The sequence below is a fragment of the Somniosus microcephalus genome, chromosome 5 (genome assembly GCF_052327205.1).
Source record: "Somniosus microcephalus isolate GS21.2 chromosome 5, FLI_Smic_1.0, whole genome shotgun sequence".
NCBI lineage: Eukaryota > Metazoa > Chordata > Chondrichthyes > Squaliformes > Somniosidae > Somniosus > Somniosus microcephalus.
In genome coordinates this window covers 229275122-229288571 of record NC_140991.1, presented here as the reverse complement: position 1 = coordinate 229288571, position 13450 = coordinate 229275122, and the positions used below count along the sequence as shown (strand labels likewise).

The following is a 13450-nucleotide window of genomic DNA, read 5'->3' as shown; positions in this document are numbered from 1 at the left end:
ACCAGTCTCTCTCACTCTCTCCCACAATCTCTCTCTCTCTCCGAGTCTCTCTCTCTCACTACCCCGTCTCTCTCTCTCACTACCCCGTCTCTCTCTCTCCACCCCCAGTCCCTCTCTCTCTCCCCATCTCTCTCCCCCCAGTCTCTCTCTCTCACCCCCACCAGTCTCTCTCTCTCAATTCAATTCAATTCAATTCAAATTGCTTTATTGGCATGACAAGGTACATCTTATGTTGCCAAAGCACTGAAAAACATATATGATTGAACACGTAAATGCAGATCTAGCCATACAATGTATAAACAGATATATCCCTGTATGTATAAATATACACACATATAATATGCATATAATCTTTTCTTAGATTTAATGGTTGTCCCTCTGCTTATGGCAAGCTGTAACATAGTTTGCCGCTAAAGTTATGCAATTTCTCTGTTCCCCTAATAGATATGGGAGTTTTTGGTTGACATTCAAATTTTTGAATTCAGGGCATATTTTTATGAATTTTGGGTAGAAATTCCCCCTTATGTCCTGATAGTTTCCACAAGTTGTGAGGAAGTGCAGCTCTGTCTCTACCAATCCCTGACTACAGTGAGAGCATATCCTGTCCTCTCTTGGCAACCAGGTCTGCCTGTGTCTGCCATTTTCGATGGCCAGGCTATGCTCACTAAGTCTGTACATAGTCAAGGTTTTTCACAATTTGCTACCTTTTACCATGGTCAGGTATTCAGCCATGGTGTATTGTCTGTTTAGGGCCAAAAAGCAATCGAGTTTGTTTTGGGTTTTTGTTATTTCTGTCCAATAGGTCAGATATTTTTCCTTTTGTTTAATGATAATTGTGTTGGGTCGAATTCTCTGTGCTAGGATGTCACTGTCCTGGAGCTGATTATTATTAGTAGTGTTAGTAGTTACTTCACTGAGTCCCAGGACTAGTTGACTGATGGGACTCTTCTCTTTGATCATCTCTTGGCATTTCAGGGCTTCGTAATGATAGCAGTGGGGGTTGCTCATTTTTATGTGTTTCCAAAATTTGATGGCTCTTTTTTGGATATTAATTAGTAGTGGATATTGGCCTAGTTCTGCCCTGCATGCATTGTTTGCGGTTTTCCTCTGAGTCCGGAGGATACTTTTCAAGAATTCTGCATGTAGGATATCGATTTGGTGTTTGTCCCATTTTGCAAATTCTTGTTGTGTTAGCGGACACCACACCTCACTGCCATAGAGTGCAATTGGTTCAATTACTGATTAAAAATTTTTTGAGCCAAATGCCAATTGGGATTTCTATTTGGATTGACTTTTTAATGTCATAGAAAGCTCTTTTTGCTTTCTCTTTCAGTTCATTCACAGCCAGATGAAAATTTCTCGTAGAACTGATTTTTAAGCCTAAGTATGTGTAGTTTGTAGTTTGTTCAATTTTAGTAGCTCCTAGTGTGAAATTTATTCTGTGTCCCTGATGTCTGGATCTTTGCTGGAACACAAGAACTTTGGTTTTTTGGGGTTTTATTGTCAGGGCCCAGGTTTGACAGAACGACTCCAGCAGATATATAATGGGAAATAAGGAAATGGCAGATCAACTAAATGCATACTTTGGGTCAGTCTTTACGAAGGAAGACACAAAAAACCTCCCTGGGATATCGGGAAAAATAGGGACATTGGCAAAGGAGGAACTGACGCAAATCAATATCTCTAAGGATATGGTGTTAAGGAAGCTAAAGGGATTGAAGGTGGACAAATCCCCAGGGCCTGATAACATGCATCCTAGGGTACTGAAGGAGGTGGCCCTAGAGATAGCGGATGCACTAAGGATGATTTTTCAGAATTCATTAGACTCGGGAACAGTGCCGATGGATTGGAGGGTAGCTAACGTTACCCCACTATTCAAAAAGGGGGGTAGGGAAAAAGCAGGTAATTACAGACCTGTAAGCCTTACATCAGTTGTGGGCAAAATGCTGGAGTCCATCATTAAGGATGAAATAGCGGAGCACTTAGCAAATGGGGACAGGATAGGACAGAGTCAACATGGATTTACAAAGGGTAAATCGTGCTTGACTAATCTATTGGAATTTTTTGAGGGAGTAACTGGTAGAATAGATGGGGGAGAGCCAGTAGATGTGGTGTACCTGGACTTCCAAAAGGCCTTCGATAAGGTCCCACATAAAAGATTAGCATGGAAAATTGAGGCTCATGGGATAAAGGGGAAAGTTTTGGCGTGGATAGGGAACTGGCTGTCAGATAGAAAACAGAGAGTTGGAATAAACGGCTCATTTTCTGAATGGCAGGCAGTAACAAGTGGGGTACCACAGGGATCTGTCCTGGGCCCCCAGCTGTTCACAATTTACATTAATGACCTGGATCAGGGAGTCGGATGCAGCATTTCCAAATTTGCAGACGACACTAAACTAGGAGGGGGGGTGGGCTCAGAGGAAGAGACCAGGAAGCTCCAGAGCGATTTGGACAGACTGGGCGATTGGGCGGATAAATGGCAGATGCACTATAATGTGGACAAGTGCGAAGTTATCCACCTTGGGTGCAGGAACGGGAGGGCAAATTATTATTTAAATGGCAATAGATTGGGAGAGGGGGAAGTACAGAGAGACCTGGGTGTTCTTGTACACCAGTCACTGAAGGCGAGCATGCAGGTGCAACAGGCGGTCAAGAAGGCAAACGGTATGCTGGCCTTCATAGCAAAAGGGTTAGAATACAGGAACAGGGATACCTTGCTGCAGCTGTACAGGGCACTGGTGAGACCACACCTCGAGTACTGTGTACAGTTTTGGTCGCCTCATCTGAGGAAGGATGTTCTTGCCATGGAGGGGGTGCAGCGGCGATTCACCAGGCTGATACCAGGAATGGCGGGAATGACCTATGAGGAGAGACTATGTAGTTTAGGGATGTACACACTGGAGTTTAGAAGATTGAGAGGGGACCTCATAGAAGTGTATAAAATTCTGACAGGTCTAGACAGACTGGATGCAGAAGGAATGTTTCCCTTGGCGGGTGAGAACAGAACTAGAGGACATAATTTAAGGATAAGGGCTAAACCATTTAGGACAGAGATGAGGGGGAATTTCTTCACTCAGAGAGTGGTGAACCTGTGGAACTCATTGCCACAGAGGGCAGTGTACGCCAGCTCATTAAATATATTTAAGAGGGAATTAGATATATTTCTACGGGCAAAAGGGGTTAAGGGTTACGGAGAGAAGGCGGGGACGGGATACTGAATTAAAGGATCAGCCATGATCTCATCGAATGGCGGAGCAGGCACGAAGGGCCGAATGGCCTACTCCTGCTCCTATCTTCTATGTATCTATGTATCTATGATCCAGGTTCTGCTGTAGACCCTCCTCAGTTGGTGAGAGCAGAACCAGGTCATCTGCATAGAGGAGGAATTTAACCTTGGAGTCATATAGGGTGAGGCCAGGTGCTGTAGATTGTTCAAGTAGTTTTGCCAATTCATTGATGTAAATATTAAAGAGTGTCGGTGAGATGGGCGAACCCTGCACCACGCCACGCCCCTGTGAGAATTATATTGTTTGTTTGTCTCCAATTTTAACAGCACATTTATTGTTTGTATACATTGATTTAATTACATCATATGTTTTTCCCCCTACACCACTTTCAATAAATTTTAAGAATAGACCGTCATGCCAAATAGAATTGAAAGCCTTCTGGAAATCTATAAAGCAGGCAAAAATGTTGCTTTTGTTTTGGTGAACATGTTTGTCAATTAGGGTGTGTAGGGTGAAGATATGATCCGATTTTCTATAATTTGGTAAGAATCCAATTTGGCTTTTACTCAAGACATTGTGCTCCTCAAGGAAGTTTATAAGTCTTTTGTTTATGATACTACAGAATATCTTCCCCAGGTTATTCTTCACACAGATGCCTCAATAGTTATTTTGGTCAACTTTGTCTCCACTTTTGTATATGGGCGTTATGACTCATTTGTTCCAGATATCAGGGAAGTAACCGACACTCAGAACCAAGTTGAAGAGTTTTAGGATAGCCAGTTTAATTTTATCGTCCATGTGTTTAATCATCTCGTTTAGGATGCCATCTGCACCACAAGCTTTTCTTGGTCGCAGGTCCTTGAGTTTTTCAAATAGCTCTTTTTCAGTTATTGGGGAGTCTAACGGGTTTTGGTAATCTTTTATGGCCAGTTCGAGCTTTTCCAATTTTTTACATATTTGATCTTGCTCTGGGCTTAGTGTGTTATTCTGGTATAATTTTTCAAAATGGTTTTCCCATGTGTCTCCACTTTGAATGGGCAATTCATCATGCTGCTTTTTGTGTAATGTATTCCAGTTGTCCCAGAAACAATTAGAATCAATAGATTCCTCAATGGAACTGAGTGTATTCTTAATATACTATTCTTTCTTGTTTCTGAGTGTGTTTTTATATTGTGTTACTGCCTGACAATAAGTAAGGCGTAATTCCTCCTTTTCTGGTTGTCTGTGTTTTTGGTTTGATATTTTTCTGAGTTTTTTCCTCATGTTATGATAGTCTGAATCAAACCATTTTTCATGGTTTTGTGTTTTGTGTTTATTCTTGCGAGATTTCAAGTTCGACATTGATGCCAAATTATCAAAAATATTATTTAGGTTATTGACTGCCCAGATTACGCCTTTTTAATTGTGAGTGTATGTGTTTTCCAGAAAGGTGTCCAAGAGAGATTGAGTTGATTGATTGCTAATTGCTTTCTGGTATTTTTCTGTGCTGTTTTTGGCCCATCTGTAGGATTTTTTAATGTTGTACAGCTTACTGGGCTGTGTTTCTGTGTTGGTTGTTTCTGTCCTTTTAAGATACGCCAGTCTCTCACTCCCTCCCCTGTCTCTCTCTCCCTCCCTTCCCCAGTCTCACTCTCTCCTCATCTCTCTTCCACCTCCCCCCAGTCTCTCTCTCACTCCCCCAGTCTCTCTCTCTCTTCCACCAGTCTCTCTCTCTCTTCCCCAGTCTCTCTCTCTCTTCCCCCAGTCTTTCTTTCTCTCTCCCCCTCCCCAGTCTCACTCTCTCCCCATCTCTCTCCCCTCCCCCGTCTCTCTCTCACTCACCCAGTCTCTCTCTCTCTTCCCCCAGTCTCTCTCTCTACACCCAGTCTCTCTCTCTCTCTCCCCAGTCTCTCTCTCTCTCCCCATCTTTATCTCTCTCACTCTCTCTCCCCCATCTCTCTCTCTCCCCATCTCTCTCTCCCCCGTCTCTCTCTCTCCCCCACCATCTCTCACTCACATCCCCCCATCTCAATCTCTCTCTCTCTCTCTCCCACCAGTCTCTCTCTCTCTCTCTCCCTGTCCCTCTCTCTCTCTCTCCCCCATCTCTCTCTCTCTCTACCCCCAGTCTACCTTTTTCTCTCCCCATCTCTCTATTTCTCTCCCCACAAGTCGCTCTCTCTCTCCACCCCAAAGTCTCTCTCTCCCTCCCCCAGTCTCTCTCTCCCAGCTGTCTCTCTCTCTCCCCCCCAGTCTCTCACTCTCTCCCTGTCTCTCTCTCTCTCTGTCCCCCCAGTCTCTCAATTCAATTCAATTCAATTCAATTCAATTCAAATTACTTTATTGGCATGACAAATACATCTTATTTTGCCAAAGCACAGAAATACATGTATGATTGACCATATAAACACCAATCTAGACATAACGGCCTAGAAATTCAGTTGGGCGCTGCAAGCTTTGCGCCCAGTTGGTGCCTAAAGAGGGTTTCTGCGCCAGTATAAGAGGTTTCGCTGATATTCAGCGCTGCGGTAATGGCGGCGGTAGCCGGTAGCGCTGCGCCGACACCGATGACATCATCGGTGTGCGCAGTGCCCCGGTACCGCCCCGCTTCCGGCCCAAACCCTATATTTAGTTGCGGCCGCCTCTTCTGCAGCAGCCGCAAACAACGTTCGTGAAACGGGGCCGTACTGCTGCGCTACTGTGGCGCTTTAAGGTGGAGGTGCGGCCGGCCGCTTTTTCAGCGGCCGCCTGCCCGCACCTCCCTCCCCGGCCTCCTCCACCACCCCCCCGCGGCATTGGTGGCTGATTCCCGTGAGTCCGGCACTTCTCCGTGGTGCTGGGCTCATTTGCTGGCAGAATCCAGCGGCGATCTCATGGCTGCAGGCAGCTCCTCCTTAAGAGAAGGAGGAGGCCTGCAGTACCCCAGCCTGCCGCACCGCTTCGGGTGGCGCAGCGGCAGCTGTAGCGCTGAAATTCACTTTCAGCGACCCAAGCGGAGGCGGGCACACCCTGGAACAGTGCCCGGTTCCGAATTGGGGCGCTAAAAGTGAATTTCTGGCGGTCGCAACGGGCTCCGCGCGCAGCGCTAACTTTTGGGCGTTAGACTGCTGGTGGGCCTTAACTGAATTTCTAGGCCATAGTGTATAGACAAGTATACCCATGTATACATAGATATATACACACATATAATATGCATATAATCTTTTCTTAGATTTAATGTGTCACTGGTTGTCCCTCTGCTTGTGGCAAGCTGTAACATAGTTTACTGCTATAGCTACAAATTTTCTCTGTTCCCCCAATGGATATGGGAGTTTTTGGAGGTCATTCAAATTTTTGAATTCAGGGCATATTTTTGTGAATTTTGGGTCGAAATTCTCCCTTATGTCCTGATAGTTTCCGTAAGTTGTGAGGAAGTGCATCTCTGTCTCCACCACTCCCTGATTGCAGTGAGAACATATACTGTCCTCTCTTGGCAGCCAGGTCTGCCTGTGTCTGCCTTTTTCGATGGCCAGGCTATGTTCACTAAGTCTGTACATTGTCAAGGCTTTTCTCAGTTTGCTATCCTTTACCATGGTAAGGTATTTAGCCATGGTGTATTGTCTGTTTAGGGCCAAATAGCAATCGAGTTTGTTTTGGGTTTTTGTCGTTTCTGTCCAATAGGTCAAATATTTTTCCTTTTGTTTAGTGATAATTGTGTTGGGTCGAATTCTCTGTGCTAGGATGTCACTGTCCTGGGGCTGGTTATTATTAGTAGTGTTCGTAGTTACTTCACTGAATCCCAGGACTAGTTGACTGAGGGGACTCTTCTCTTTGATCATCTCTAAGCATTTCAAGGCTTTGTAATGATAGCAGTGGGGGTTGCTCATTTTTAGGTGTTTCCAGAATTTGATGGCTCTTTTTTGGATATTAATTAGTAGTGGATATTGGCCTAATTCTGCCCCACATGCATTGTTTGCAGTTTTCCTCTGAGTCCGGAGGATACTTTTACAGAATTCTGCATGTAGGATCTCAATTGGATGTTTGTCCCATTTTCCAAATCTTCTTCGTGTTAGCGGACACCACACCTCACTGCCATAAAGTTCAATTGGTTCAATTACTGATTTAAAAATTTTGAGCCAAATGCCAATTGGAATTTCTATTTGGATTGACTTTTTAATGGCATAGAAAGCTCTTTTTGCTTTCTCTTTCAGTTCATTCACAGCCAAATGAAAATTTCCCATAGAACTGATTTTTAAGCCTAAGTATGTGGATTTGTAGTTAGTTCAATTTTATTTGCTCCTAATGTGAAGTTTATTCTGGGTCCCTGATGCCTGGATCTTTGCTGGAACAAAAGAACTTTGTTTTTTTGGAGGTTTATTGTCCGGGCACAGGTCTGACAGAACGACTCTAGCAGATCCAGGTTCTGCTGTAGACCCTCCTCTGTTGGTGAGAGCAGAACCAGGTCATCTGCATAGAGGAGGAATTTAACCTTGGAGTCATACAGGGTGAGGCCAGGTGCTGTAGATTGTTCAAGTAGTTTTGCCAATTCATTTATATAAATATTAAAAGGTGTCAGTGAGATAGACAAGCCCTGCACCACGCCACGCCCCTGTGAGAAATATTTTGTTTGTTTGTCTCCAATTTTAATGCACATTTATTGTTTGTATACATTGATATAATTACATCATATGTTTTTCCCCCTACACCACTTTCAATAAGGTTTAATAATAGACTGTCATGCCAAATAGAATCAAAAGTCTTCTGGAAATCTATAAAGCAAGGCAAAAATTTTGCTTTTGTTTTGGTGAACATGTTTGTTAATTAGGGTGTGTAGGGTGAAAATATGATCCGATGTTCTATAGTTTGGTAAGAATCCAATTTGGCTTTTACTCAAGACATTGTGCAGCTTAAGGAAGTTTATAAGTCTTTGATTTATGATACTACAGAATACCTTCCCCAGATTACTGCTCACACAGATACCTCCGTAGTTATTTGGGTCAACTTTGTCTCCACTTTTGTATATGGGCGTTATGAGTCCTTTGTTCCAGATATCAGGGAAGTGACCAACACTCAGAACCAAGTTGAAGAGTTTTAGGATAGCCAATTTCACTTTATCGTCAGTGTGTCTAAGCATCTCGTTTAGGATGCCATCTGCACCATAGGCTTTTCTTGGTCGCTGGTCCTTGAGTTTTTCAAATAGCTCTTTTTCAGTTATTGAGGTGTCTAATGGGTTTTGGTAATCTTTTATGGTCAGTTCAAGCTTTTGCAATTCTTTACATATTTGATCTTGCTCTGGTCTTAGTGTGTTTTTCTGGTATAATTTTTCAAAATGGTTTTCCCATATGCCTCCCTTTTGAATGGGCAATTCATCATGTTGCTTTTTGTGTAATGTATTCCAGTTGTCCCAGCAATAATTAGAATCAATAGATTCTTCAATGGAGCTGAGTTTATTCTTAATATACTGTTCTTTCTTGGTTCTGAGTGTGTTTTTGTACTGTGGTAGTGCCTGACAATAAGCAAGGCGTAATTCCTCATTTTCTGGTTGTCTGTGTTTTTGGTTTGATATTTTTCTGAGTTTTTTCCTCATGTTATGACAATCTGAATCAAACCATTTTTCGTGGTTTTCTGTTTTGGATTTACTCTTGCGAGATTTCAAGTTCGACATTGATGCCAAATTATCAAAAATATTATTTAGGTTATTCACTGCCAGGTTTACGCCTTCTTTATTGTGAGTGTATGTGCTTTCCAGAAAGGTGTCCAAGAGAGATTGAGTTGATTGACTGCTAATTGCTTTCTGGTATTTTTCTGTGCTGTTTTGGGCCCATCTGTAGGATTTTTTTAATGTTGTACAGCTTACTGGGCTGTGTTTCTGTGTTGGTTGTCTCTGTCCTTTTAAGATACACAGTAATTTGGCTGTGATCTGACAGTGGTGTTAGTGGTTTGACTGTGAATGCTCTGAAAGAGGATGGGTCCAGATCTGTAATCATATATGTAAGAAGTCACACAACACCAGGTTATTGTCCAACAGTTTTATTTGAAATCACAAGCTTTTGGAGCGCTGCTCCTTCGTCAGATGAAGTGGAGAGATACATAAAAACACAGCTTATATAGTCAGAGAATAATGCCAGATGATTACAGGTAATCTTTCTAACTGCCATTTATCACACCTCAGCAGAGAGATAATCACAGCAATCAAAGGTGTGAATGGTGTCCAAACAGGTTAGTCAGGAATACATTACATCAAAGAACAAGGAGGTGTGGTCACAAGGGGTCAAATGTTGCAGATGCTGGGGTCTGTATGAAAAACAAAAAACAGACAAAAAAACATTTTTATTGCTGGAAATCACAGCAGGGCCGGCCACATCAGTGTAGAGAGAACAAGCCAACGATGCCTCGAGTTTGGATGACCCTATGACAGGTTGGGGTACATGTAGCATGACATGAACCCAAGATCCCAGTTGAGGCCTTCCTCATGAGTGCGGAACTTGGCTATCAGTTTCTGCTCTACGATTTTGCGTTGTCATGTGTCTCGAAGGCTGCCTTGGAGAATGCTTACCCGAAGATTGGAAGCTGAATCTCCCTGACTGCTGAAGTGCTCCCTGACTGGGAGGGAACACTCCTGCCTGGCGATTGTTGCGCGGTGTCCGTTCATCCATTGTCGCAGTGTCTGCATGGTCTCGCCGATGTACGACGCTCCGGGGCATCCTTTCCTGCAACGTATGCGGTAGACACTACTCGCCTTCAAACAGCCGCCTAACCTCAAACAGACCATCGTTCGCAGCAAATTACCCAGCTTTCAGGAGAACAGTGACCACGACACCACACAACCCTGCCACGGCAAACTCTGCAAGACATTCCAGATCATCAACACAGATACCATCATCACACGTCAGGACACCACCCACCAGGTACATGGTACATAGTCATGTGACTCGGCCAACGTTGTCTACCTCATACGTTGCAGGAAAGGATGCCCCGGAGCATGGTACATCGGCGAGACCATGCAGACACTGCGACAACGGATGAACGGACACCGTGCAACAATCGCCAGGCAGGAGTGTTCCCTCCCAGTCAGGGAACACTTCAGCAGTCAAGGAGATTCAGCTTCCAATCTTCGGGTAAGCATTCTCCAAGGCAGCCTTCGAGACACACGACAACGCAAAATTGTAGAGCAGAAACTGATAGCCAAGTTCCGCACTCATGAGGACGGCCTCAACCGGGATCTTGGGTTCATGTCACGCTACATATAACCCAACCTGTCGTAGGGTCATCCAGACTTGAGTCATCGTTGGCTTGTTCTCTCTACACTAATGTGGCCGGCCCTGCTGTGATTTCCAGCAAAAAAAATGTTTTTTTGTCTGTTTTTCATACAGGCCCCAGCATCTGCAACATTTGACCCCTTGTGACCACAGCTCATTGTTCTTTGATGTAATGTTTTCCTGACTAACCTGTTTGGACACCATTCACACCTTTGATTGCTGTGATTATCTCTCTGCTGAGGTGTGATAAATGGCAGTTAGAAAGATTACCTGTAATCATCTGGCATTATTCTCTGGCTATATAAGCAGTGTCTTTATGCATCTCTCCACTTCACCTGATGAAGGAGCAGTGCTCCGAAAGCTTGTGATTTCAAATAAAACTGTTGGACTATAACCTGGTGTTGTGTGACTTCTTACATTTGTCCAACACCGGCACCTCCACACCATGGCTACTATCGACACCACAAACTGTCGGCTCAAAGTGGAGAGGATCTCCAAGAAGATCGCGCATATCGACACAGGCATCAAGTTTCTACAGAGATGCAAGAAAGCAGACAAGATCCTGAAAGGGCTACAGATCATGATCCCACTCAAGTCGACCTACAACACAGACTACGCTGAGTGACTTTGCCGTCATACCTCTCGCACATTCCTCAACCATCTCGCACACCAGCTCTACAGCAGACGCCGCAATCTCGAAACCGAGATAGAGTCCATGTTCTCAGCCTGTGTTCAGGACACAGCAGACCAGCTATGAGACACCGCCAAACAGATGAGGCAATGGAAGTACACTGCCTACATGCACACCAAGAATAGGAAGCTTGAGAAACTCAGCATCACCACCAGCAGCAACCAAGCCTCCCCCGGTGCCACGGTTGAAACCACAGGGAAGTCCATCATCAACTTGTCCGACCACACCCTTCAACCAGACGTCATTGAAGTTCTCAGCCGAGGGCTCAATTTCTGCCCCACGACCAAAATGGACCCCATCGGTCTCGCGGCAGACACAGAGGAATTCATCAGGAGAATGAGGCTCCGGGAATTCTTCCACAAATCCCAAGATGCCAGCAGCGAACCCAATGAGACATCTAATTATCCAGAACAGCAGACAGAGGGATCCGCAGTGCAGCAACCGAAGAAGAAAGAGTCAAATTGGACCCCTCCGGAGGGTCGCTGCCCTAAGCTTGACATGTATGCTCAAGCTGTCAGGAGATGCATCAATGCCAGATTCATCAGCCGCACTCACAAGACAGTCCAGAATGTCACCCGAGCAAAACGAAATGCCATCCACGCTCTCAAGACCAACCGCAACATCGTTATCAAACCAGCAGACAAAGGAGGAGCCATCATCATACAGAAAAGAATGGACGGTTGCAAAGAAGAATACCAACAACTGGACAACCAGGAACACTACAGGCAGTTACCCGCAGATCCGACCAAAGAACACACCTGCCAACTCAACAGACTGATCAAGACCTTCGATCCAGACCTTCAAAGCATCCTGCGTGCTCTCATCCCACGTATTCCCCACGTGGGAGACTTCTACTGCCTCCCAAAGATACACAAAGCCAACACACCCGGGCATCCTATCGGATCAGGCAATGGAAGCCTGTGTGAGAACCCCTCTGGATATGTCGAGGGCATCCTGAAACCCATCATACAGGGAACCCCCAGCTTCTGTCGCGAAACTCAGCACCCACGGACCAGTTGAACCAAGAACACTCCTCGCCACGATGGGCGTCTCGGCACTCTACACCAGTATCCCCCACGGTGGTGGCATCGCTGCGACAGCCTCAGTACTCAACACCAACAACAGCCAATCTCCAGACGCCATCCTACAACCCATCCGCTTCATCCTTGACCACAATGTCTTCACCTTCGACAACCAGTTCTTTACCCAAACACACGGAACAGCCATGGGGACCAAGTTCGCACCCCAATACACCAACATCTTCATGCACAAGTTCGAGCAAGACTTCTTCGCTGCACAGGACCTCCAACCAATGCTATACACCAGATACATCGATGACATTTTCTTCCTATGGACCCACGGCGAAGAATCACTGAAAAGACTACACGATAACATCAACAAGTTCCATCCCACCATCAAACTCACCATGGACTACTCCTCAGAATCGGTTTCATTCTTGGACACACGAATCTCCATCAAAGACGGACACCTCAGCACTTCACTCTACCGCAAGCCCACGGACAACGTCAGGATGCTCCACTTCTCCAGCTTCCACCCTAACCATGTTAAAGAAGCCATCCCCTATGGACAAGCCCTGTGAATACACAGGATCTGCTCAGACAAGGAGGAATGCGATGGACACCTACAGACGCTGAAAGACGCCCTCGTAAGAACGGGATATGATGCTCGACTTGTCCACCGACAGTTCCGACGGGCCACAGCAAAAAATCGCATAGACCTCCTCAGAAGACAAACACGGGACACAACCATCAGAGTACCCTTCGTCATCCAGTTCTTCCCGGGAGCGGAGAAACTACGCCATGTTCTTCACAGCCTTCAACATGTCATCAATGATGACGAACACCTCGCTAAGGCCATCCCCACACCTCCACTACTTACCTTCAAACAGCCGCCTAACCTCAAACAGACCATTGTTCGCAACAAATTACCCAGCTTTCAGGAGAACAGTGACCACGACACCACACAACCCTGCCACAGCAACCTCTGAAAGACATGCCAGATCATCAACACAAATACCATCATCACACGTGAGGACACCACCCACCAGATACATGGGCCTAGAAATTAGGTTTGCCTCCGCCAGGGCTTTTGCGCCCGAAATTTTGCGCCCGCGATAATTGCCGCTGCGCCCGCCAAAAATTCAGCTGCCCCGCGCCCAGACGGCTGCGGGCGCTAATGGAGGGTTTCAGCGCCTCGCTATGGGCGCTGAATGCAGGTTTGCGGCGCTAATCCCCCGCTGCGGCACCCGATGCGGTGCGGCAGGCTGGGGTACTGCAGGCCTCCTCCTTCTGTTAAGG

The 13450-nt window shown here is 45.5% G+C and overlaps 1 pseudogene; it reads left to right on the top strand.

Moving 5' to 3' along the window:
- The first annotated feature begins 10886 nt into the window (after positions 1 to 10886).
- Positions 10887 to 11910, top strand: LOC147117602 (uncharacterized; annotated as a pseudogene).
- The last annotated feature ends 1540 nt before the right edge of the window (positions 11911 to 13450 follow it).